The sequence below is a fragment of the Sapajus apella genome, unplaced genomic scaffold, assembly GCF_009761245.1.
Source record: "Sapajus apella isolate SASKATOON/1434 unplaced genomic scaffold, GSC_monkey_1.0 scaffold54, whole genome shotgun sequence".
Lineage (NCBI taxonomy): Eukaryota > Metazoa > Chordata > Mammalia > Primates > Cebidae > Sapajus > Sapajus apella.
Window position 1 is genome coordinate 4,857,944 of NW_022436994.1, and position 26,664 is coordinate 4,884,607.

General features: G+C 45.1%; 1 protein-coding gene across 3 annotated transcripts in view; it reads left to right on the forward strand.

The window, feature by feature from the left end:
* Nucleotides 1-2,239: 2,239 nt before the first annotated feature.
* The window catches only part of DDC (dopa decarboxylase), a 103,999-nt gene continuing 79,574 nt past the window's right edge, over nt 2,240-26,664 (forward strand). The window contains exon 1 of one of the 3 annotated variants that reach the window (XM_032244211.1): nt 2,240-2,384. The gene's annotated coding sequence lies outside the window, so the exon portion shown is untranslated. Of the gene's footprint in view, nt 2,385-6,756; nt 6,854-26,664 lie in introns of those variants that run through there. The other 2 variants (XM_032244210.1, XM_032244209.1) reach the window with 2 other exon arrangements.

The following is a 26,664-nucleotide window of genomic DNA, read 5'->3' on the forward strand; positions in this document are numbered from 1 at the left end:
TGTCCTCACCAGTGTGGGCTGGCGGCATCCAGCTTGTTGAGGGCCAGAATGGAACAAAAAGGTGGATGAAGGGCAAATTCTTTCCCTTCTTGAGCTGGGGCATTTGTCTTCTGCTCTTGGGCCTTCAATCTCAGAATGAATTTCACCACCTGCCTCTCCAACCCGCAGATGGAAGACTGTGGGACTTCCCAGCCTCCACAATCGCATGAGCCAATTTCCACAAAAAATCTCTTCTTGTATTCCTATATCCATATCCCATTGTTTCCAGTTCTGGATCCCTGACTGACAAAGTGTCATGGTTGGGAAGCCCTGCCCTAGATTTCTTTCTTTGGTCCTCAAAGCCTCGCCACAATTCCCATAAACCCTCCTCCTTCCTGCAAGAAGAAAGGAAACACGAAGAGTCACTTCTGGGAACGGATGCTGGTTCCTAGGTAGATTTCTCTATTGACGGATGACTGCTGGTCAGTAGTTGGACACGACTAGTTCTCTTTTTTGAGGATTTAAAATTGTGCTCTGTCTCCTCTATGGATAATTTTTTCCAGTTCTGTTGCTTCAAATATCATCTGAACACTTTCGACCCATAACTTTATTTCCTGTCTGGGCCTCTTTTCTGAGCTGTACTGGACATCTCAAATCACATGATATGAGCTATCTGAAATGTAACTCCGAAACTGAATCCTTGGGGTCCTTCATTTCCCCCCCGAATACTGGTCCACCCCCAGTCTTCCTCTCAGTCCATGACCGTCACCCCCGGCCCACTGGCTTCATCACTGGGTAGTCACTCCACCCCCTGGACTCCTCCCCTTCCCCAGCACCTTCTTAACGCGCGTGCACACACACGCACATATGGGGAATATTACCACGTTTCTTCATCTCAACCCCCTTCCTTCACCCAGCCCGTCCCCTAGAATGAATTCACTTGAATTCATTCCTGGTTTGCAGGAAGGTACAGAAAGCCAAGGAATGTGGTGGAACTTGGTGATCCAACTTAAGTGGTCTAACGCTTTCACCATTATCTCCCTCCGATCCATTTTCTACCCCAGAGCCAGAGTGATCTTAAACCATAAATAAACTAATATTACTGCTTTCTAGAAACACTTCAATGCCTTCCATGGCAGTTGGGAGGATACAAATTACGTAACATGGCTTGTAAGTCTCCTTCCCCCACTTTGAATGGTCTTTAGGGGTTGGCCTTCTCTCAGGGCCTGGAAGATGCTGAGCTTGATCCTCAGGGCCTTTGCAGCGGCTGTTCCCTGCTCAGAGTCCTTCCCTCACTCTTCCCCTTACCAAGGATAATCACTTCTTCCGGTCTCAGCTCTTGTAAGACTGCAGGTTGGAGCATTTGGAAATGCCATTCTTCTCCTTTCCTTCTTTTCTCCAGTGGCTCCTGTGGAGGTTTGGAGACTCCTCAGTGTCACTCTGCTTCTCTCTCCGGTTCCAGTCCTAACAATGTGAACCCCAGGTGCCCCACCCTGGCCTGCTCCAGTGCCCCAGGGTGAGCAAGGAGAGCTCTTCCCTGCATCTAAACCTGTGACAAACACCTCTGGTGACAGCCCTCTCTGCCTTGTTTCCAGTCCTATAATGAGCTGCCTGCAGCCAGCCTCACTCTCACTTTGCTCTTCACACCCACGGAGCCCCACGCTTGGAGCCGAGCGCTGGGGGTCTGCCAGAAAGACCAGCTCCTAAGTTCCCTGGAGGCCGTGCCTGCTCAAGTTCTCAAAGTTGCTTTCTCAGCCCTGCTTGGCGCTCTAATAAAATTCTATCGACTCTGGGTTTTTTTCTAGAAATGTGTCCAAATTCCACTCAGAGTATTGTTTCATGCATCTCGACTATGATTTTGATGGGTTTGGGGAAGGAAGGTGAGTTCCGTGAGTTCCTGGGTTCTGCTGATATCTGAACCTGGAAATCTTGCCCATATTGCTGAGTGCTGTACCGGGAAGTGCAGGCTAACTTTGGGGCGGCAGGAGGCTGTGTGCAATGCAGGCATCACCTCATGCAGGGCTGGAGCATATCAGATGACCTAATGGGCTGCAAAGTTGAAATCAGGGCTGCTTAGTACACAGCGGGATGTATGTAGAATTGCATAAGAAAGATTCAAGCTTCCAGGATTGGGGATGAAACAGTCTCTTTAGACTGTGCTCTCAGGATTTTCAGAGGAGAGCTATTTCTCAAGATTTCCTTGACCTTTGTCACCATCGGGAATTAATGTTTAACTGGCACATGAGGCTGGAAATGCAAGAGGAGGGAAATGTGTGGCTTAGAGTTTCAGGAGTGACAGCCTCAGCGCCGGTGCCTCAGCGGCTTTTCCACATCCCCCTCAGTCCCCGAAGCTGGAGAATCCCATCAAGGAGAGTAGCCCTATAAGGAATTCACATTCCGGCTGTGTAAGTCTCTGGTTTTATACCTATTCAGATGGTAGTGGGGGGAAACAGCAACACTGTGCCTTGACTCTCTGGCCCCATGTTACTGAACATTTGCTTAAAACTTAACTTGGTTGACGGACATTGCGTGGTGCTTTCTCTCCTGCCGCAGGCTGGCAGGGGCTTTTGTTCTGTGCACTCGGTTGCTCCCCATGCACACACTCCAGTGTCACATGTCTGATGAGGCACTGGGAATGATTTCATGACTGTGGCTTAGCAGCAAACGCAGGCCAGACATGGTTCTGCTTTTCACACGCACCGCCAGGGGTGGTGGTGGGTATTTTATTCCTCCGAGCTTCTGTTTCTTCTGTAAATGAGGATTTTCATAGTATCTACCTTGCTAGGATTAAATCCCATAATTTTATGGAGGCGATTAATCAACGTGAACTCTGCCCTTACCTTCCTAACCTCTGAGGCTCCGTGAGCGCTCTCTCCTTATGGTGGATGCTACGGTCTCCTTAGAGGTCAATTTGGCATCTACCTATGCAGTGTGATTTGAGGAGAATTAGAAGATCTTTCCCACCAACTTGCCATGCTGAGTACAATTCCCATCTGAATACATCAGTCTTGCAAAGAAATTGTTGCTCTCTATCATGCGTGAGTTAAAACCATCACTTCTGAGTGGTCAGTTTGCGTTGGGCTCTGTCTAGAAGAAGGTTCACGTTCTTCACCTCCAGTCCCATCCCCATTTTGCAAGTAAGCAAATAGCCAGAGTTGGAGATGGAAGATGGCACAAGGTCTTGCAGCTGGCGGAGATGAAATGTGAACGAAGCCCGTCTGTGCTTGGTGCTGTCCGGCAGCAAAGCAATCCAGTGTGTCATTCCAGGGTGACAAGTGCTGGTCCCATGGCTGGGGTAAGTCCCTCCAGCATTCTGCCTTGCTCTCTGTGCTTCTCTGGATGAGGTGCAAGATAAAGGTGACCCTGGGCTGGGCGCAGTGGCTCACGCCTGTAATCCCAGCACTTTGGGAGGCTGAGGCAGGCGGATCACAAGGTGAGGAGTTCAAGACCAGCCTGACCAACATAGTGAAACTCCTTCTCTACTAAAAATACAAAAAAAATTACCTGGCAGGCGCCTGTAATCCCAGCTACTTGGGAGGCTGAGGCAAGGAGAATCGCTTGAACCTGGTAGGCGGAAGTTGTGGTGAGCCAAAAACCAGCCACTGAACTCCAGTCCAGGCAACAGTGTGAGACTCCATCTCCAAAAAGAAAAAAAAAAAAAAGAATGACCCACAAAGCAGATACGTGACATTTTGAAACCAGGGAAATGTTGGTGCAGCTTCATATTTTCAGGCTTTTAAAAATTACTAAATAAATTTGAAGAGACACAGCCATCTGCCTACAGTGCCACCCCTGAGCTTCATGCCTCCCTGGTCTCTAAGAAAGGGGAGAAGCTCAGGAATGTTGAATGCAGGCACAACCGTGGAAGAAGAGCAGAGTTTTCACATTTTAACAAGGTCAGTTGAGTAATCAACTCAATTAATTAATTAATTAGTTATATAAAATGAGGGCGGGGTGCCGTGGCTCACATCTATAATCCCAGCATTTTGGAAGGCTAAGGTGGGCGGATCACTTGAGCTCAGGACTTTGAGACCAGCCTGGGCAACACGGTGAGACCTCATCTCTGCTAAAAATATAAAAATAAGCCAGGCATGGTGGCGTCCGCCTGTAGTCTCAGCTACTTAGGAGGCTGAAGCAGGAGAATCGCTTGAGCCCGGAAGGGGAGGTTTTGTTGAGTGGAGATCAAGTCACTGCACTTCAGCCCAGGTGACAGAGTGACACCCTATCTCATGAAATAATAATACTACTAATAAATATATACTAATATAAACTATATATAAACTATATACTAATAAATACTACTAATAAAATAAAATTATAAAAGTTTTACTCCACCGAGAATATATTACAGTTCCAAAGGTGTATAGAGCCTTAAACATATAAAAAAATATCTTGGTTCAACTATGGAGAGAAATCAACAAATCAACCATTTTTACCGATTATAATAAACTAGATGATAGATTTAGCAAACAAAACATTAGTAATTCTTTAGAAAATTTCAAAAACAAAAGTAATAATCTTGCTTTATTGGACATATATGGAATCATGTACCTAAAAATAAGAAAATACACTTTCTTCCCAAGTGCACCTGAAATATTTACAAAATCCGAGGCAGTATCAGGGCATAATGTAAATTGTCAACATCTATCAGAGAATTGCTCTCACATCAACATGTTCTCTGACCAAAATTCAATCCAATTAATTAAATTAGAATTCAATTTTAAAATGAGCAAATATTGCTATGTATGTCTGGACTTTTTTTTTTTTGAGACGGAGTCTCTCTCTGCTGCCCAGGTTAGAGTGTGTAGCACGATCTTGGCTCATTGCAACTTCTGCCCCTCGAGCTCGAGTGATTCTCCTCCCTCACCTTTTGAGTAGCTGGGATTACAAGCAGCTGCCACTATGCCCGACTGATTTTTGTATTTTTAATAGAGGTGGGGTTTTGCCATGTTGGCCAGGGTGGTCTCAAACTCCTGACCTCAGGTGATGCGCCCGCCTCGGCCTCCCAAAATGCTGGGATTACAGGCGTGAGCCACCGTGCCAGACAATTTGGACATTTTTTGAATAGCTACTGAATAACTCATGTATCAAAAAAAATAAAATAGAAATTAAATACTACTTATACATATATGATAATAAAATACCAGCCCCTCCTTGTACCTGCGTCCCCCTGGTGTGTAGCCCAAGCCATGTGCAGGGTGAAGGGCACTCACCCAGGGAGCAATGCGGCTCCAGCCTCACCCTGTGGGAGCCCTGTGCTCAGTCACTCACTGCAGCCCCCAAGCTCCTGGTCAGTCCTCCCTCAACAGGGTCTTCCTCATGGGTGCATTGCCACGGGTGAGAAAGAGAGGTCTGTGTTCCTCAGGACAGAGAAATTTTAGCTCAAGAAGTGCCTGGCTGTCCAGCTTGACACTGCGCCTCTCCACAGAGCTCCAATGTTCATAGCTGGGACCTGCCTCTCCCCTGTAGTCATGACTGAACTCACAGTGTTTGGGAGGATGAGCCACCCTGCTGCTGGCTTCTGGTTCCCCCTGGATGGTGACGACTGGGCAGCTCCCATCTCACCCTCTGCGTAAATGGGCCTAATCTCCTTACTGCTTCCACTGTGCATGTGGCTGCTGCCTGCAGGTCCCTGCATGGCTGCTGGAGGGAGCTGCTTATTCACAGGCTGAGACCAGGGTCCCCTCACTTGTTCCACCTATGGGTTTCCTGCCCTGCAGCCCCTGTACCCATGGCATGTCCTGCTACCTTGAAGGCTGCTGCCTCTGCCTCAGCTCCAAGGGGTCTCTGCTCTACAGGGGTAACTGCTTCTTTGAAAAGATGCTGCTTAAAGTGAGAGGATGGATGGCTCTCCTTGGGGAATTTCTAGCTCTGGACTGCACTTAGGTATGTGTGTGTGTGCATGTGTGCAAGAATGTGTGTGTGGTATACATGCATGTACGATGTGCTATTGTGCATGTGTGTAGTGTGCGTAAACATGCACATGTGTTCTTGTGTGTGTGTGTGCATGTGCATGCACGTGTGTGCAGGCATGAGTGTGTATGGCGTGTGTACATGTGTGTGTGATCCAGGCAGAGGAACCTGCAGGCTGCTCGTCATGAGCGGACCCTGTTCCCCACCCTTTCTCCTCTGCAAAGGCCAGGCCCTTTTCCCGACTTCACATGACTCCACATATACCTTCAGGAGAAACGGCATCCCATCAACCAGAGGTGGGAGTGAGGGTGGGGAAGATGCTCCTCCCTGTTGCTGCATTATGCTGGGAAGAGAGACAGAGCTCCAACCATGTATTAGATGTTGATAGGCTTAAGGGGAACAGCACAGGACTTTGAATGAGATGCAAGTGGCTCAACACCTAATCTGCATCTTGCTTCACTTTCTCGTCTAGGGAAGTGGGCTTGGCACCCTGAGCCTCCCAGATATCGCAGGGTCCTAATAGTCCCTCACAAAAGGAGCAGGCCCAGAGTGAGCGTCCCCCAAATGCCATGCTACCCTCCTCACCCCTGGAGTGGAGCCTGGGGGTTCTCAGAGTTGCTGGGAGAGTCCCAGGAGCACTGCCCCCAAGTCTGCGTCCCACACAGTGCCTGGGAACACAGGGCCCATTTTTCCCTGGGCTCTCCCCAGCCCCTGCAGGCCCTGCTCCTCCTCTCCATCCTGCTAGGATGGCTCCCTCCCCCTGGGGGCAGAGTCGGGGCAGGAGGTGGTGGGAGGGTGGAGAGATGCTGCTCAGTAAATAATGCAGAGCCGGCAGCTCTGATTGGCTTTGGGGAGGCGGACACTGTGTCTACATAAATGGCAATCGCATCCTCTGTGCCTCTTAGCTGTCACTGTGGAGAGGAGAGAGAGAGGACAGAGAGCAAGCCACTCCCGGCTGCCTGTGAGTACCGCTGTTTGTACTCATGGCTTGGGGACCAGACTCACACGTCTATCTCCCCAGATGGCCGTGACCCTGGGGCTTGGGGTGGGAGGTTTGCCGGTTGATTCTAGCTGTGCTGAGTTCTCCTCCGGCAGGAGGAAGGAGGCTCTGCCGACAGGGACAGCTGAGTATCCAGTGTGTGCAGGTGGCACAGGGTTTACAGAAACTTTTCAAGAAAATAGGCACCAACCTAGGTCGGCCGCTTTTTTGTGCCATCTGTGAGCAACAGGTCAGGCAAAGAATCCCAAACTTTGGGTTGCTTTTTAGGCTGTATTCCTAGAGCCACGACAGCGACATAACCAAGTGAGAGGAAATTATTTTCCAGACTGGCTTGTGTGCATGGAGAGCCCGCAGAGGCCACGCGGTGGGTGGGAAAGGAGGTGTTGCAGCCTCACAGACCCAGGTTTGCATTCAGGCGCCCGCCTCCCTTGCCGCCTTTCCTCCCTCAGAGGTGAGGGAGAGGAGCTGATTAACAGCATCCTCCCAGCAGACTGTGGTGAAAACTGGGTCTGGTTTTATAAAGGGGCGGGCACATAGTAGGTCCTCAATTAATTAGAGCTCTATTATGAATAAGCGAGGAAAGTGCGAGGGCACTGAGCATGCTGCTGAGTGGCCCGCTGTGGCCTCCATGGCCTGTTTTCTTCAGTTTCCAAGGCTAATTCGAGCAGGTGACGTGGGTTCTCCCCATAAGCATGTTTCTCTCTTGGAGACTCCAAGGGCAGAGACTCCTTGCAGAAAATTTCTCATTCACCTGTAATCCCAGCACTTTGGGAGGCCGAGGCAGGTGGATCACGAGGTCAAGAGATCGAGACCATCCTGGTCAACATGGTGAAACCCCGTCTCTACTAAAAATACAAAAAATTAGCTGGGCATGGTGGCGCGTGCCTGTAATCCCAGCTACTCAGGAGGCTGAGGCAGGAGAATTGCCTGAACCCAGGAGGCGGAGGTTGCGGTGAGCCGAGATCACGCCATTGCACTCCAGCCTGGGTAACAAGAGCGAAACTCCGTCAAAAAAAAAAAAAATTCTCATTCAGGTAAGCAGGGTTTCCTCTCCAAAAGGCAACATCGCTGCACAAAAGCTGATCCTCTGTGGTTTTGTCAGGGATGCCAGAGACAGATCCCTTTTGCTTGGGGAACAGGAGTGCTGGCCAGCAGCCTGTTGGTGACCCCAGGCTAAAACACAAGCTTCCTGGATGGATGACCACAGAGCAAGTTAAGGGGTGTCTGATGTTTCTGAAGGAAACAAGATCGTGCCATTCTCAGCAGCTTCTTTTCTTCCTGTCTTCTGGGCACACACTGGGTGGGCCTCTACACACAGCCAGTGTGAATAAAATAATTAAAATAAATCCCCTTTAACTCCCCTCCCCGCAAATTCAGAGATAGTCTGGGGGATCTAATTACATTGGTTTTCTGCTCTTCAAGATGTTGATTATTCTGAAGGTTTTACTTTCAGAAATTCAATTTGAGTCGGCTAATAAGTTTAGGGAAAGGTTCTAGGAAAATCATACTATGTGGATATTTTAAAAGAGGTGTTGTGCGGCCGGGCACGGTGGCTTGCGCCCATAATCCCAGTACTTTGGGAGGCTGAGATGAGTGGATTACCCGAGGTTGGGTGTTCAAGACCAGCCTGGCCAACATGGTGAAACCCCATCTCTACTAAAGATAAAAAAATTAGACAGGCATTTTGGTGCATGCCTATAGTCCCAGCTACTCAGGGGGCTGAGGCAGGAGAATTGCTCGAACCCAGGAGGCAGAGGTTGCAGTGAGCCAAGATCATGCTATCGTACTCCAGCCTGGACGACAGAGTGAGACTCTGTCTCCAAAAAAAAAAAAAAAAAAAAAGAGCAAAAAAGGCGTTCTGATGTTTTGTGTCTTTCTGGTGCTTGTTGGCATTTCTGAAGGAAGACACTCAGGGAGCCCAGAAGTGCTTCATGGGCCTATGGGGCAGCGATGGGCACAGGGCCTTGTAGGAAAGGTTAGACTCCCAATGTGCTAAGAGGCGGCGGAGGGTCCTGGTCTTCTGGTCTGGGCAGAGGCAGCTGTGAAAGCCACTTCTGAACTGTGCGGGCTGAGGGGAGCTCCGTGCCTTCTGCAAGCTTCCCAGAGCCTCTCCGCATTGCTGTAGAGGGGATCACACTGCTACTTTGCAGAGCTGATGTGAAGTTTAGGAGAATATAGGTAAAGGGCTTACACTACTGCCCTGTATGTGGCACATATTCAGCACTTATTCTGTTTTGGAGGAGGCAGGGGAGAGGCTCTTCTCTTGGGGGATGGAGGGCAGCAGAGTTTGTTGAGCTTCTGCCTATTTCTGTTGGGATCAGCCAAGGTGGGTGGAGGCAGACGTGTGTCTATGGGCTCAGCATTCCCACTTGAAGCCATGTTCCCCGTTCTCCCATGTGCAGTGAAGCAGGCAGGAGCCCTGGACCACACTGTGGGTTGCAGACACTGCCTTTCCCATCCCCAGTGGGAGGCCCGTGAAGGGCTGTGGTCTCATCTCTGGCCATGGTGAGGACACAGGCAGCTGACAGCACAGGTGTAAGTGGATTCCAAGGCACCCACTCCTGCACTTACTGGCTATGCGGCTGTGGTCAGGTTAAACAGCAGTACCTCTACTGGCCTGGCAGGGTTGGGAGTGTGTTCAGTGAGATAATACATAGCACGAGCTTATCAGGAGCTTGGGCACTACTGATTTGTTTGGTTTCTTGGACAATAGGATGTGGCAACCAAGGTTCAACAGATTCTCAGAATTTTACTTGGGGACACTTCAAGTGTAGGGTTCTTAGCCACACCAGGCCCCAGGCCAGCAACTGTTCAATATGAGGAATAAGGAAGCATTCACCGTGAACTGAGAAGTTAATATTTACCATGATACCAGCTCATCAGGACTCCCCAAAGAGGTGCCAAAACATGCTAAATAGATCCACAGTGCAGGTGTCCTATGTTTATAATAGATAGGACACCAGGACACATCACGGGCACAGGACGCTATGACTATGATGAAAACAAGCAACCAACTAGAACATAATTTGAATCATCTCAAGCTTATAGCAAAGGCAGATGGTGATGATCTCTTGCGAACTAGTAATGTGACCGCAAGACAAAGAGGGAAAGAACTGAGAAAAAAATAAGGGAAAAATTTCTGAGGGGGGTGATTTCTGAAAAGTTTCTTCTGAAATAACTCTTTAATAAAGTGAAAACAAAGGAGAAATGTTAAAATTCAAATTACCTCGTGGTTCTCATACAGACTTTTAAAACTAGCAACCATGAATGAAAAGAATAAAACTTGAATGCTTTAAGATTTAAAGTTAAAGTTTGAATGAAGGATAAAACCTTACAGAGATGGGGTGTCTCTGCTCGTTGCCTGATGGTGGGTGATATTTCTGTATCATTCTAGTCTTTTCAAAAAGAAATTGACAACGTGCAAAAAGAACTGTACAACTCACATGTCTCAGGTCCACTGGAGAATTAATATCTTTGAGGGACAGACCCAAGAGTTGCAATGTATATGGTGATGGTGGAGTACAGTCATTTACTCATGACGGTGCTGCCCGTACAGCAAACAGCTGACAGGGAAAGCGGGGTGGGTGGTGTCATAGGAACAGTGTGAAATTCCCTGCTCAGCAGCCCTTCATAACAGCAGATAGGAGCGTTACGTTAAGGAAAGTGTGCATATTGTAATTAGGTATACAGAAAAATGTCAAGTGAACAAAGGACCCCAATCATACACACATCCTCATTGCTACTATTTTAATTGTCTACAGTCAGGACTAAATTGGAACAATATCCATCAATTTCATGTCCGTGACATTCTTTTTTGTCTTTTGAAATTGCTCAAGTTATGAATGTTTCCAGCCAGCCTTAACTTAGATCACAGCATGGTTACAGAGATGTGAGTGGAAGTAGTGTCTTTCCATGGGAGGAAAATTGAAAATCAAGATCAATTTCCTGGCTCCTTTCTATGGATAATTGTTGACCAAGAATCTGCTTTGATAGAGCACTGATTATTAAACAGGGAATGAATAAGAAACGGCGGCAGAAAGCTCTTTCCTCTTTTGTGTCAGCAGAGGAGCACGGCTTTCCTTTGCATTTTGATATTTGTTTCTTGTAGAAATGTTCTTCCTTTTTTCTTATGCTACCTCAGGAGAAGAGGCATCTGCCTGTCTTTTGTAACATCAGTAATAATAGATGCTAGACACAGGTTTGCAGTCCAAAGTGCTCTCTGCCTACATGAGCTTGCGGCCCCATTTTGCAAGTGAAGAAACAGACTCAGAGAGGCCAAGACGTCAGCCAGCAGGTGCATGCCTCTTGCAGCAGAGCTATGGACTCAAGTTGTTTTCTCTGAATGCAAACCCACTATTCCATTCTTTCTACTCCATGAGGAGGAGGAGGAGGGAGGAGGAGGAGGAAGACTGTCCTGTGGAATTGAAAGCATAGCTCCACTTGACTGCAGCAGGTTCATTTTCTAATGCAGATCAAGCTGGCCAGGGAGTCCGGATGGATGGAATGGGACTTAGAACCCAGTGCAAAGGCCCTTGCAGGAGTTCCTCTCTGGACCAAAACTCCTTTGAAATGATGGATTTGATTCCTCCTGAATTTGCGTAGGTGTAGAGAGTGAAGTGCTATGCGTCGAGCATCTGCCTTGTAATTATCTTGTACCCTCTTCACGGTTCTGTGTGGTGCCCAGGATGATGGCCATGATACAGATTGCAAGTGGGTTGGCAATGGAGTGCACGTGTATGTTTCTCCCAACATTCCTATGTTGAAATCCTCACCGGCAATGTATTAGGGAAGGGAAACTTTGGGAGGCGATTAGGTCATGAAGTCAGAGTGATCACCTGCATCAAGTGATCACCTGACCTCAAGTGATCTGCCCACTTTGGCCTCTCAAAGTGCTAGGATTACAGGCATGAGCCATCACGCCTGGCTCTCTAGGGTTTCTTTTACAAGGTCATAACGTCAGAGCTCTCATGAATTCAAGACCAGCCTAGCCAACATGGTAAAACCCCATCTGTACTAAAAATACAAAAAAATTAGCTGGAAATCACTTGAACCTGGGAGGTGGAGGTGGCAGTGAGCCAAGATCATGCCACGGCACTTCAGCCTAGGCAAAAGAGCGAGACTCCGTCTCAACACAAAGAGATGCTAGAGAGACCCGTCACCCCTTCACCATGTGAGGACATAGAGGGAAAGCAATGTCTATGAGAAACAAGCCTTACCAGACATCAGATCTGCCAGGGCAGATCTTAGACTTGCAGCCTCTCAACTCTATGAAATCATTGTCTGTTGTTTATATAAACTGCCCAGTCTATAGTACTTTTTAGCAGCCCAAAAGGACTAAGATAGGGGGCGTGGCCAGGTCTCACCTCCAGCCAAGAGCTGCCCAAGCCCTTTCTCGTTCTGATTACCATTTGTAACCAACGGGATCTATAAGCAACCAAGGCACCGTGGAAGCTGAGGTACCCTCTGGCCCTCAGTGGGCATTCGGGAAATCATTCCTTGCACCCTGGGAGAAAATGGTTTTGCAAGTTTCTATCCTGAAGTTACTTAAGCCATGCTCTTTTCATCAATTGATATGCATCTGGCTACAGCTGTTAGGGATAATCTCTGTCTGCGTTTGTGTCCAGGGGATTTTCTAGGGTGCCTTTAGGAGCCAGACTGCCCAAGTTCAACTGTGGCGTGATCTGACTACAGCAGGTGTGGAGTCTTGGTTCAGTTGTGCAGCCTCTCTGTGCCTTGGTCTTCTCATCTGTTAAAGGGAGTAATAATCCCGACAAGGTTCTTACGAAGATTAAATACAAGAACCATGCAAAGAGCTTAACGTAGTTCTTAGCGCATGTAATTTTATATCAATGTTAACTATTTTCTAGACCAATGAGAGAGTGCCTATTTAAACAAGAACACCCAGGTTTACATAAAAGTAGTGGTACCAGTGTAAGACAGTGGCAAGGGTGTGTGCATATGTGTGTGTGTGTGTGGTGCCCTGGCTTAATTGTGTCAATTATAATGAGGGACACTTTGGCCTACAGGATGAAGGAAACAGGTGTTCTCCTTCTGCTTGCTTCAACCAGTTTCACACCTAGGATAGCCCTTCTGGTCTCTGGGTCCCAGGTCCCTCCCTTGTAAAATGAGCATAGTAGTAGCTCTTACCAATAAAGCATGGGAGCTAAGACGTCAGCCTGTCCTGGGTCTCTTTTCCCACAGGTCTCCTGTCTCCCCCACTGACTCCAAATCACGCAGACCATGCTTCTCAGGAGCCCAGAATACCTGGTTTGCAGAAGGGTTCTACCAATGGGAGTAAAGAGGCTGGAGGGCAGGGGTACCACCATCCTCGTGGCGCTGGCTCAGCCTCCTCCTTGATGCCTGCTCTCCCAGCAAGCCTGAGTCAGTGGCAGCTTTGCACAGATGGCCTGGATCCTGTTTCCAGGAGCACAGTCTCTCCCATCTCTCCATTAGAAGGATGGGGGTGCATCATGGTGGCCGGTGAGGTTAGCTGAGCTTACTTGGTTACTTAAGGTAAACCTGTTAATAAGCCATGGAGAAAAGATACAAGCCAAGCTGTGTGGATCCAGAGTCCACACCTCTCCCCTGCAGCACCATGCTGCCTCCCAGAACACTTTCTGTTTATGTTGCTTTTATCCATGTAGGGAAGTCTGAGATGTTTCTCTCTTTGCAGTTTTTACAGCTCATGTGCTAAGGGCCTCAGTGGCACAGAATCTTCATGACTTTCTGAAGAATGCTGTGGGAACCTGGGGCCAAGCTTGTGGAATAACTGGCTTTGGGGACCACAGTCTCTGAGAAGGGCAGTTTTGCGGAAAGTAGCCCTGAGCATAACTCTGACTCTAGTCCCTATTATCTCATCAGAGTCTGAAAAATCTGTCCGCATCACCTAAGTCTCATAGGCTAGAAATAACCAGCAGTTGCAAAACAGTGGATTTCCAGTGTGTAAACAGATGGGTTTCAGACCTGTGGAAGAGAAATACAGGTGAAGATAATGGGTCCTAGATGGGGAGGAGGGAAGGAGCTGAGGAAGCTGGCCTCAAAAGTCTCAAAACGAGGCACTTCTGCCCAGTTAATAATTTTAGTTTTTACTTAAAAAAATTAATAGACTATCAGAGCAATTTTAGGTTTATAGGAGAGTCGAACAGAAGGTAGAGTCCTCATATTTCCCCTCTCCCCCCACACAGTTCCCCTGTTATTAATGAAAACGTTTTACTGAACACCAACTCTGCAGCAGGCGCTCGCCCCGTCATCTCATTCATCTTCCCGGGAGCACTGGAGGGAGATATTTCCATGCATTCTTGCTTTCACGGAGGCTGAGAAGGAGCCTCAGAAAGGGTGGAGGTTGAAGGTCATCGAGTAACTGAAAGTGCTGACCTTGACCTCGCATCTGCCTGACACTTGGTGGTGTAGCAGGAGGCCACACGTGAGCGGATTTGTATTATTCGTGTGCCTCTTGGCCAGTGACAAAAATGCTCATGTAAAGCTTCTTAGTGGCCTGTTGTTTAACCAGAGTCTTAAGGGTTAATAAAAGAACTTAGAGGATCTTTTTTGAGGCAGGTTTATTAGATAGCCATTTTCCTGTTATTGAAAAGCTCTCATGGCTAGAAACTTCTTTATGGTCTCTGTTGGAAGCATATCTCCTTCTAGGCATTTTTATGTTCATTAAGAAACCAGTCAGGCAAGGTGTGGTGGCTCAAGCCTGTAATCCCAGCACTTTGGGAGGCTGAGGTGGGTGGATCACAAGGTCAGAAGTTCAAGACCAGCCTGACCAATATGGTGAAACCCCATCTCTACTAAACATACAAAAATTAGCCAGGCGTGGTGGCACGCCTGTAATCCCAGCTACTTGGGAGGCTGAGGCAGTAGAATTGCTTGAACCCGGGAGGTAGAGGTTGCAGTGAGCCAAGATCACGCCACTGCACTCCAGCCTAGGTGACAGAGTAAGACTCCATCTCAAAAAAACAAAAAAGAAAAGAAAAGAAACCAGTAAACCCAGGGGGAAGTCACCCAAATTAGTTTTGTGCCTGGATTTTTTTTTTTTTTTTTGAGACGGAGTTTCACTCTTGTTACCCAGGCTGGAGTGTAACATCTTGGCTCACCGCAACCTCCGCCTTCTGGGTTCAGGCAATTCTCCTGCCTCAGCCTCCTGAGTAGCTGGGATTACAGGCACACACCACCATGCCCAGCTAATTTTTTGTATTTTTAGTAGAGACGGGGTTTCACCATGTTGACCAGGATGGTCTCGATCTCTTGACCTCGTGATCCACCTGCCTCGCCCTCCCAAAGTGCTGGGATTACAGGCGTGAGCCCCCGCGCCCAGTCCTTGTGCCTGGATTTATACATATATGCTTGAGGGGGAGAGTGAGCCAGGGCGTCACAGTCCGAAAAGCGTACATGTTTTCTGAGACATAAACTATGGCTCTTTTTTTTTGGAATAGGGTAAAAAATGTCAACCCTATTTTTTTCATCAGGATAGAAAAGGAAAGTCAAGGGAGGCTGAACAAAGTCTCCAGTTTCCCAGTGTTGGAAGCAAAATCATGTCCTGTGTGCACGAACAGGCAGGACCATGGACAGATCCACAATGCATGGTTGTGGATCCACCCCTGGGCCCTTGAGGAATCCACTCCCTCACATGGGCCTGCCTGGGGTACGAGGGGTCTGGGCTGGATTCTTTCCAGTGGCTTTGGCAGAGAATTCCTAGGAGTGAAATTCCAGTGCCTGGACTGCGGGACACTTAGTCAAGTGCTGAGCATGGAGGGCTAGATGCTGGGCAGGGACTGAGACAGGAGATGGCACAGGTAGAAGTGATCAGGACTCAGTGGTGGGAGGGGTTGTGGCTCCTGAGCCATTAGTGTCTCCTGTGACTCTTCCTTGTGGCAGATATGTGATGGGCTGGTGATTTGAGCTGTCTCAAAGGTAGATAGTAGAGTCCAATAGAGTATTACAGAAATAAAATATCTAGAGGACCAAAGATCATTCATTCCTTCATCGTTCAGCAAACACCTACAGTGCCTACTGTTGTCCAGGGCCTGTGACTGGTCCTGAGAATGCAAAAATAAATAAGTTGAGGACCCTGCTTGGAGAAGCCCACTGTTAGCAATGGGTAGCCGTGAAATGATGCATTACAACAAAATAACCCCACCGGTCAACCGGGAGGTCTGAGGGAGCTCAGGGGGGTCCATCTCTTATTGAAGCATGTGGGGCTGGAGATGAACTCTGACTGTTGCTGATGCAAAAAGATATTGAGCCAGAAGTCCAGGGAGGCAGCCGGCTCACCGTGCACAGGCAGTGCACCACAGGGGCCATGTCGAGAACAGTGCAGCGTGAACAATGGTGCGGGGTAGAGAATAGCGTGGAGAATAGCGTGGTGTGCAGCTGCTGGGACACTGTGCAGATTATGTCAACAGAAGCTGTTTCAAGGGCCTGGAGAGGCATAAGCCACAGCCTTTATCATAGGCGAAGTCTTTCAGCTAATATTTACACAGCTCGGGAGCGTAAAATATCAAACAGCTACAAAATGAGCACAAGATTCTCTGTGGCTCTGTGCTAAGAGACTTCTAAAAAGGTCTTTCTGGGAAATAATCTGTGAATAAATAGCAGAGAATAATTTAAAAAATAAGACCAGGTCTTATTTTACACTTCGACTAGGAACATTTCTTTCGGTGTATGTTGTATGTGTCTGCCTGCTGCGTTTGTTTACTCCAGAGACACATGCTTTAGCCTGGTGCTTGGTTTAAATGTGGTACCCCCCAGAAGCTGAGCATCTTTCTGAACCTTGCCCAGCCACCCCTTCTGAGTCTTCAGCTTGCTGCCTCATGTGTGTGGCCCCCCAGGGGGGCAAATAGATATAGCTAGAATATTTGTTTCAAAAGGCATTGCCAATAGTCATGCACCAAATCATTCAAGTCCTGAAGAAAAGATTATGAGGTTTCACTACATAAAAGTTAAAATTCTCATAGATCAGAAAAGAATTATAAGCAAATTGGGTCCAATAAAAATGAGAAAAATCCCTGCAAAACATTTCACAGACGTAAGAGTAGAAGTATTCGTATATTAGAACTCTCAATTAAATAAGAAATATCTAACACCCTAGTGGAAAAGAATGCAGTGAGCAAGAAACTCATTAAAAAAAATCCAAGTGGCAAAGAAATACACAAAAAAGCTATTCAATTTCATTAATCAAAGCACAATGGGGCCAGGCACAGTGGCTCACGCGTGTAATCCTAATATTTTGAGAGGCCGAGGTGGATAGAACACTTGAGGTAAGGAGTTAGAGACCAGTCTGGCCAACACAGTGAAACCCTGTTGGTGGCATGTGCCTGTAATCTCAGCTACTTGGGAGGTTGAGGCTGGAGAATTGCTTGAACCCAGGCGGTGGAGGTTGCACTGAGCCAAGATGACACCACTGCACTCCAGCCTGGCCACTACAGTGAGACCCTGTCTCAAAAAAAAAAAAAAAATTACAACAGAATCATTAATGCTTATAAGGCTGGTTAAACTTAAAATGAACATTCAGTCCCAGTGATTGTATGGTGAAATGGGCATTCTTGAACATTCCCTATTGGGAGAGTAATTTGGTTAAAAAAAAAAAAAAAAAAGATGTTTTAGGGGAAAATTTGGCAATATATTTTTGAAACACTAAAAATATTTATCTCTAGAAGAATTTGTTCTAAATGAATTATAAAATAAGTGTAATTGTTCTTTTTATAAATTTTTAATGCAAAAGAAAGTGTGCAGAAATGTAAACAGTGGGTTGCACATTTTAGGATTATTTAGAAAAGCTAATAGCTGATATTTACTGAGTGCTAAATTGTTACCATTTATTTAGTTAGTTGTTACAAAAAATTCTTGGAGGTGTTACAGGCATATCTCTGTGAAAGGAAAATGTCTTAGGCCCTTTCAAGCTGGGAACCACTCAGGACAAATCTGCCTCCCATTCTATGCAGGGCATCCTTTTGCTCACAGAGATACATACATATTCTGATTGCGTTCTCTGGAAAGATTTATCAGAAACTCAAACAAATGCAGCCATCTATCCTTCACCTACCTGTAACCTGGAAGCTCCCAGTGGGGGGGCCTTGATTTGTACTGCCTCTACCTTTCTGGATGAAACTAATGTACTTCTTACAAATTGATTGATGTCTCATGTCTACCTAAAATGAGCATTCTTATACACTCCCTATTGGGAGTGTATAAAAATGCTCACGTCCCACCTTGGGGACATGTTGTCAGGACTTCCTGAGGCCATGTCACAGGTGTGTCCTCAACGCTGGCAAAATAAACTTTATAAATTTACTGAGACCTGTCTCAAATTTTGGGAGTTTGCACCTCAGAAATATTGCAAATTCAGTTCCAGGTGACCACCATCAAGTGAGTCACATGAAGTTTTTGACTCTCCAGCACATACAAAAGTTCTGTTTACACTATACTGTAGTCTGTTAAGTGTGCAATCACATTATATACAAAAAGTATATACCTTAATATAAAAATAATTTATTGCTAAAAATGATAATGATCACCTGATCCTTCAGCAAATGTAATCTTTTTGCTGGTGAAGAGGCTTGCCTATGTTGATGGCTGCTGACCAATCAGGGTAGTGGTACTGATGCAGGATCGGCCATGAGAAACAGACCTCTGGGACACCGAACTAGGAAGGAAGAGGTGTTTTATTACAGCCCCGGAGCGAGGCGACAATTCTTTGTCTGACAGCCAAGCTCTTTTTTTTTTTTTAATTTATTTTATTGCATTTTAGGTTTTGGGGTACATGTGAAGAACATGTAAGATTGTTGCATAGGTACACACATGGCAGTGTGATTTGCTGCCTTCCTCCCCATCACCTATATCTGGCATTTCTCCCCATGCTATCTCTCCCCAACTCCCCACCCCCACCCCACTCCTCCTCCATCGACCAAGACCCTTTCATATGTGATTTCGAAAACTGTAAACCCAAGACGCTTTCACATGTAATTTCTAAGGCTGTAAACCTAAGATCCTTTCACATGTAATATCTAGAGTGTAAGCCTATATAAAGGCAGAGTTTCTCTTTGTTAAAGAGCTTGGCTACTGGTTTACAGCCTTAGAAATTACATGTGAAAGCATCTTGGGTTTACAGTTTTCGAAATCACATATGAAAGGGTCTTGGTCGTTGGAGGAGGAGTGGGGTGGGGGTTTGATCTTGTTTAAGTAAAAACAGTGCCTTCTGGAGAGATTCCCCCATACTATGCCTGCCATCTGTAGGAAGGTGATTTAGGAGGCGCCAGTTGGCCAGCCTTTTCTTCACTTGAACTGCAGCGTGGAGGTCAACAGGGAGGTGACCCTAGATGCGTGGGTCTCCTTCCTCAGTACCTGAAAATTATGGTAACTGTGGCAATTCCTTAAAACAAAGCAACAATGAAGTTTGCTGCATCAATTGACTCTTCCTTTCATGAAGGATTTCTCTGTAGCATGTGAAGCTGTTTGATAGCATTTTACTCCCTAGTTCCATGATTCTGAGGAATCATGGCCCGTGGAATTCTTTGTTTACAAACGATGACCTTTCATTTTCCCCCCTCCCCTACCTTCCACCTCCTGAAGTTCTTCCTACCTTCTTCCTTTTTGACAAAATAATCCCCTCTTCCCTTGGTCATAAGTGAGGCTACAGTGACTGAAAGGAGAAGCCCTTCCTGTTCACTCTCCCAACCCTGCTCCACCCTCAGCTTCCCAGACCCTCATGCAGTTGGTTGTAAATTCTCCCAGGAGCTGTTTTACTGTCTACTTTTCAGGATTAAAAAAAAAAAATCAAAAAAAATTTTTTTTTAAATGTTCCAATAAAACTTTATTTACAAAAGCAGGCAAAGGGGTATAGTTTACCCAGTCCTGCTTTTGGCAATTCTGGAGATTGCAGGGATCATGATTTTATGTCAAAAAGTTTAGGCAGAGGGCAAATTAGCAACTAAAAGCTACAGTTTGGTTTTATATTCATAGAAAACTGTCAGCTAACCCTCCAATTCCATGTAAGTGTCAGAATTTCCTTCGAAGGCACTTGATATTTGTAGATTTAAAATAACATGTAATGAGGTCTGGTTTGGCATGTATTGTTTTCTGCAATTATATTTGCGTGCACGACAAGCAATTTGAAACTAGAAGCACTGGTATGCAATCACAAACTACCCTAGTTTATGGCCAATAGACAGGCAGAGAGGAAGATGCTTATATTTAGTTGACTTGAAAAATATAATTGGATACTTGCCTAAAAGCATGCAGTTCAACCATGTGACTTGCTTTTTGCTTAATTTTCTACTAGTGTATGGTATTTTCAATCAAGTCCTATATTTTGTAGATGGAACAGAGGGAAGGATTTTTCGGGAGGGCTGGGAACTTCCATAGAACTTCTTTCAAAATTGGAGTCAATTCTCTTAAATCTTACTGCTGCTTTGGCAACTCAGTTTATGTAATATTCTAAATCCTTTGCTGTTGTTTCAACAAAACTCACAGTCTCTTCAACAAGACTAGATCCTATCTCAAGAAACTACTGTCTTTGCTCATCCACAAGAAGCAACTAGTCTTCAAATTTTATCATGAGGTTGCAGCAATTCAGTCACATCTTCAGGCTCCACTGAAACTTCTAGTTCTCTTTTTATTTCCACCATATCTGCAGTGACTTCCTCCCCTGAAATTTTGAAACTCAAAGTCATCTATAAGGATTGGAATCAACTTTTTCCAGACTCCTGTAAATATTGATATTGTGACCTCTTCCCATGAATCACAAATGTTCTTAATGGCATCTAGAATAGAAATTCTTTCCAAAAGATTTTCAATTTACTTTGCTGAAGTTCATCAGAGGAATCACTATCTATGGCAGATGTAGCCATATGAAATGCGTTTCTTAAGTAATAAGACTTGAAAGTCGAAATTACTCTTTGGTTGATGGACTGCAGAATGGATGTTGTGTTAGCAGGAATGAAAACAACATTCATTTCCTTGTACATCTCCATCAGAGCTCTTGAGTGACCAGGTGTGTTGTCAATGAGCAGTAGTATTTTTGAAAGGAATCTTTCCTTCTGAGAAGTAAGTCTCAACAATGGTCTTCAAATATTCAGTAACCCATACTGTAAACAGATGTACTGTCATCCAGGCTTTGTTGTTCCATTTATAAAGCACAAGCAGAGTAGATTTGGCATAATTTTTAAGGGCCCTAGAATTTTCAGAATGGTAAGCAAGCACAGGCTGCAACTTAAAGTCACCAGCTGTGTTATACCCTAATGAGAGATAGCCTGTGGTTTGAAGCTTTGATGTCAGGCATTGACTTCTTCTCTCTGGCTATGAAAGCCCAAGAGGGCGCCTTCTTCTAAGAGAAGGCTATGTTGTCTACATTGAAGCTCTGTTGCTTACTGTAGCCACCTTCGTGGATTATCTTTGCTAGATCCTCTGGATAACTTGCTGTGGCTTCTCCATTGGCTCTTGCTGTTTCACCTTGCACTTTTATGTAATGGAGACAGCTTCTTTCCATAAATCTCATGAACCAAAGTCTGCTAACTTCAGATTTTTTTTCTGCAACTTTCTCACCTCTCTCAGTCTTCATAGAATTAAAGACAATTAAGACCTTGCTCTGGACTGGGCTTTGGCTTAAAGAAATGTCATGGCTGGTTTAATCTTCAATCCAGACCACTAAGACATTCTCCATATCAGAAATAGGCTATTTTTCTTAGCATTCATGTGCTGATGAGAGTAGCAGTTCTAATTTCCTTCAAGAACTTTTCCTTTGCTTTCATATCCTGGGTAACTGTCTGGGGCAAGAGGCCTCACTTTTGACCTAGCTCAACTTTTGACATGCCTTCCTCACTCAGCTGAATCATTTCTAGTTTTTATTTAAAGCGAGAGACATACTACCTTCTCTTCCTGTCACTTGAACACTTAGAGGCCATTTCAGGGTTATTAACTGACCTAATTTCAATATTGCCACATCTCAGAGAACAGGGAGGCCCAAGAAAAGGAAGAAAGACAGGAGAATAAAGGGTCAGTGGTGCAGTCAGACACACAAATTTATTAAGTTGACCATAATGTGTGTGTGGTCCATGCTGTCCCAAAACAATTACAATAGTAACACCAAGATTTCTGATCATAGATCACTATAGCAGATCAATAATAATGAAATGGTTTGAAATATGACAAAAATCTCTAAAATGTCTGATCATAGATCACTATAGCAGATCAATAATAATGAAATGGTTTGAAATATGACAAAAATCTCTAAAATGTAACACAGAGACATCAAGTGAACACATGTTGTTGGAAACACTGTGCCTAGAGACTTGCTGGATTCAGGATTGCCACAAACCTTCTATTGTAAAAAATGCAATAAAACAGGGGGTACCTATACTATTATGGTCATGATTTGTGTTCCCAGTCAAAGAAAATGAGGTTTAGCATGGCAGCAACTTATGCTGGTTGTACAGCTAATACATGCTATTACAATAGCTAATACCTGTGATTACAATAGCTAATACGCAGAATCAGGGTATGACTCACAGTCCTTTCTTTGGCTCTCAGTCTTGGAGTGTTGGCTACTGAGACACACCAATGCTTCCCACTATGTGGGTGAAAATTGGAAATAATATAAATGTCCAACAAGAGAGGTACATGTTGTGAATATGGCACATTCACATTGTGAAATACTTGTGAGAAATCACACAATATTAAAGTATTTATCAGCCAGGTACGGTGGCTCATGCCTGGAATCCCTGCACTTTGGGAGGTTGAGGCGGGCAGATCACTTGAGATCAGGAGTTCAAGACCAGGCTGGCCAACATGGCAAAACGCCATCTCTACTAAAAAAAAAAAAAAAAAAAATTAGCAGGACGTGCACTGCCATGCCCTGTAGTTCCAGCTACTTGGGAGGCTGAGGCAGGGGAATCACTTGAACTGGGTGGCAGAGGTTGCAGGGAGCCAAGATCGCACCACTGTACTCTAGCCTGGGTGACAGAGCAAGACTCTTTCTCAAAAAAAAAAAAAAAAAATCCAGGCCGGGCGCGGTGGCTCAAGCCTGTAATCCCAGCACTTTGGGAGGCCGAGGCGGGTGGATCACGAGGTCAAGAGATCGAGACCATCCTGGTCAACATGGTGGAACCCCGTCTCTACTAAAAATACAAAAAATTAGCTGGGCATGGTGGCACGTGCCTGTAATCCCAGCTACTCAGGAGGCTGAGGCAGGAGAATTGCCTGAACCCAGGAGGCGGAGGTTGGGGTGAGCAGAGCTCGCCCCATCGCACCCCCGCGGGGGACAAGAGTGAAAACCCCCCTCCTAAAAAAAAAAAAAAAAAAATCCTTTCTTCTGCTTGATCTATTCAGCTATTGAAACTTGTGTATGCTTCATGAAGTTCTTGTGCTGTGCTTTTCAGCTCCGTCAAGTCGTTTATGTTCTTCTCTAAGCTGGTTATTCTAGTTAGTGTTTCATTTAACCTCTTTTCAAGGTTTTTAGTTTCTTTGCATTGGGTTAGAACATGCTCCTTTAACTCAGAGAAGTTTGTTGTTACCCACCTTCAACAAAAGCCAAAATAGACAAACGGGATGTAATTAAACTCCAGAGCTTCTGTACAGCAAAGCAAACAATCATTAGAGCAAACCGGCAACCAATAGAATGTGAAAAGATTTTTGCAATCTACCCATCTGACAAAGGGCTAATATCCAGAATCTACAAAGAACTAAAACAGGTTTACAAGAAAAAAAAAAAAACCATTCAAAAGTGGGTGAAAGATATGAACAGCCACTTTTCAAAATAAGACATCTATGAAGCCAACAATCATATGAAAAAATGCTTATCATCACTGGTCATTAGAGAAATGCAAATCAAAACCACATTGAGTTACCATCTCATGCCAGTTAGAACGGTGATCATTAAAAAAATCAGGAGACAACAGATACTGGAGAGGATGTGGAGAAATAGGAACACTTTTACACTGTTGTGAATGTAAATTAGTGCAACCATTGTGGAAAACAATGTGGTGCTTCCTCAAGGACCTAGAAATAGAAATTCCATTTGACCCAGCAATCCCATTACTGGGTATATACCCAAAGAATTATAAATTGTTCTATTATAAAGACACATGCACAGGTATGTTCACTATGGCACTGTTTATAATAGCAAAGGCTTGGAACCAACCCGAATGTCTATCAACAATAGACTGGATAATGAAAATGTGGCACATATACACCATGGAATACTATGCAGCCATAGAAAATGATGAGTTCGTGTACTTCATAGGGACATGAATGAATCTGGAAACCATCATTCTCAGCAAACTGACACAAGAACAGAAAACCAAACACTGCATGTTCTCACTCATAGGCGAGTGTTGAACACTAAGAACACGTGGACACAGGGAGGGGAGCATCACATACTGCGGTCAGTTTCGGGGGCTAGGGGAGGGACAGCACGGGGTGGGGAGGGTGGGGAGGGATAATGTGAGGAGAAATACCAGATAAAGGTGATGGGGGGATGAAGGCAGCAAACCACCTTGCCATGTATGTACCTATACAACAATCCTGCATGATCTGCACTTGTACCCCAGAACCTAAAGTACAAAAAAAATAAAATGGTCAATGGATGACAGTAATTAAAAAAAAAAGAAAAAAGTATTTATCAACACGAGAAATGTACTTTTCTTTACTACCTTTAACGTCACATACTTAGAAATTAGTGAAGAAAAACAAGCTAACAAAAAGATTTGTAGTGTGATACTGTTTGGCTTGAAAACCTGAGTCATATTACTATGAAATAGTTCCACTTGAGGTAAAAACCAAGTTTCACTGTATGTGCAAAATTTAAAATAAACAGTCACTTACTAAAGGTTAAAGTAGCATGTGACCATGATATTTTGCTGGTGAACAGGTCGCTCCTTGGTCCTTGGCTTAAGAAGCACAGAGATGCAACAGAACTTTATTCGTTGTAGTTTTTCTCATGCTTGTTAGTTTGGCATTCGCTGTTGCTATAATTTAGAGTCTAGTCTTACATCTCAATCACTGCCACTCAAGCACTCACTAGCTGAGAAATGCATCCTCAACCAACAGCTTTAATATGGGGGCTGGATCTAGTAAGCCTTGAAATACCATAAAAACTGCTGTAACCATTCATCTAGCAGAGAACACGGAAATAAAAGTGTTTGAGAGAATGCCAATGGAAGGAAAACCACATTCAAGCAGTTTGCCTTTGTCAAAGGACCTTAACCAAGCTTCAGCCAAGCTCCTCTGCTCCAAGATGGAAGAGCTTAGCTGAGCATGCTCTTGATGTCCAATCAAGCTTGTGTGTTTCTAGCTTTTGTATCTAACCAGAGTTCCCTTTTCCCCTCCACCCTTGATACTGACCCAAGTCTGTCTTAGTAATTTTCCACCCATGGATTTCTCATCTGCCCGTTGACTGTAAGTCCCTCTGTGCCCTTGGTTTTGGAGGTGAGCTCAGTCCCTCCCCTTTTGTAACACTCTATCCCTATTGCAGTGGTCTTGGGTAAAATCCATCTTGTCACTTTTAACAAGTGTCTGGAGAACAATTTTTCTTTACCATTTTTAACCTCACAAAAATTGTCAGAAGTCCCAGTTTGGGCAATGGGGAAAATGGAGAAGTGCTGGCAAGCTGATATTAAGGTCATCGGCATTGCTAATGACAGTGAATTTAGAGTCATCCTAAGCACTTTACTCCCAGGGGAAAATCTGTCTTAAATTATACAATTTTAGAGTATGAAAGGGATTTGAAAACGTTCTCACAAATAGGAAATATTCTAGAGGCCAGGAGTGATGGCTTATGCCTGTAATCCCAGCACTTTGAGATGTCAAGGTGGGCAGATCACCTGAGGTCAGGAGTTTGAGACCAGCCTGACCAACATAGTAAAACCCTGTCTCTACTAAAAATACAAAAATTAGCTGGGGTGGTGACGGGCATCTATAATCCCAACTGCTCAGGAGGCTGAGGCAGGAGAATAGCTTGAACCCAGGAGGCAGAGGTTCCAGTGAGCTGAGATCAGACCAGGGCAACAAGAGTGAAACTCTCTCTCAAAATAAAATAAAATAAAAATTCTAGAAGGACACGTGCCAGAATTTCGGGTGGTGAGATTCTAGGCTTATCTTTTTCTTTGTGTTGTTAACTGTCCTGTTTTGAAAATACAATTGATTCCTATTCACAGATTCCACATAGGCAAATTCTCCCACTTGCCAAAATTCATGTGTAACCCCCAATGTCAATAAATATCAATACTCGTGGTGCTTTTGAGACCAGTGAGGGACATGCATATGTGTGGCATGGTGGAGAATGTGCTTGTCAGATGCACATGTTCCCAACTGAGGCAGAACACGCGGACGCGCTGCCTTCTGGCTTCAACTCTCATACTGGAAACATGTGTCCTTTCTCTGTCTATTTAGTGCCACGTCCTTCACATTTTAATGTTTTTGTCCCCCTTTGTGATTTTGCTGTTTAAAATGACCACCAAATGTGGTGCGGAAGTGCTGCCTAGCCATCGTATGCACAAGACGTGCCTTATGGAGAAAACAGACATGTTAGAGAAGCTTCCCCAATCGAGAGTGATGGTGCTGTTGGCTGCGAGTCCGATGTTAATGAATCGATATATGCTAACTACGGTGTCTTTTAAAAACACATGAAAAGTTTCTGTATTGATTTGTTGACAAAAATGTTGGGATCACTCTTCAGGAAGTAGTATTTCCCCTAGAAGAAAGGTTCAGTATTCACTGATTCAGAGTTCATGGCAACTGCTGTAGATAGAATGCAGCTATCAGCAATAAGGAGAATT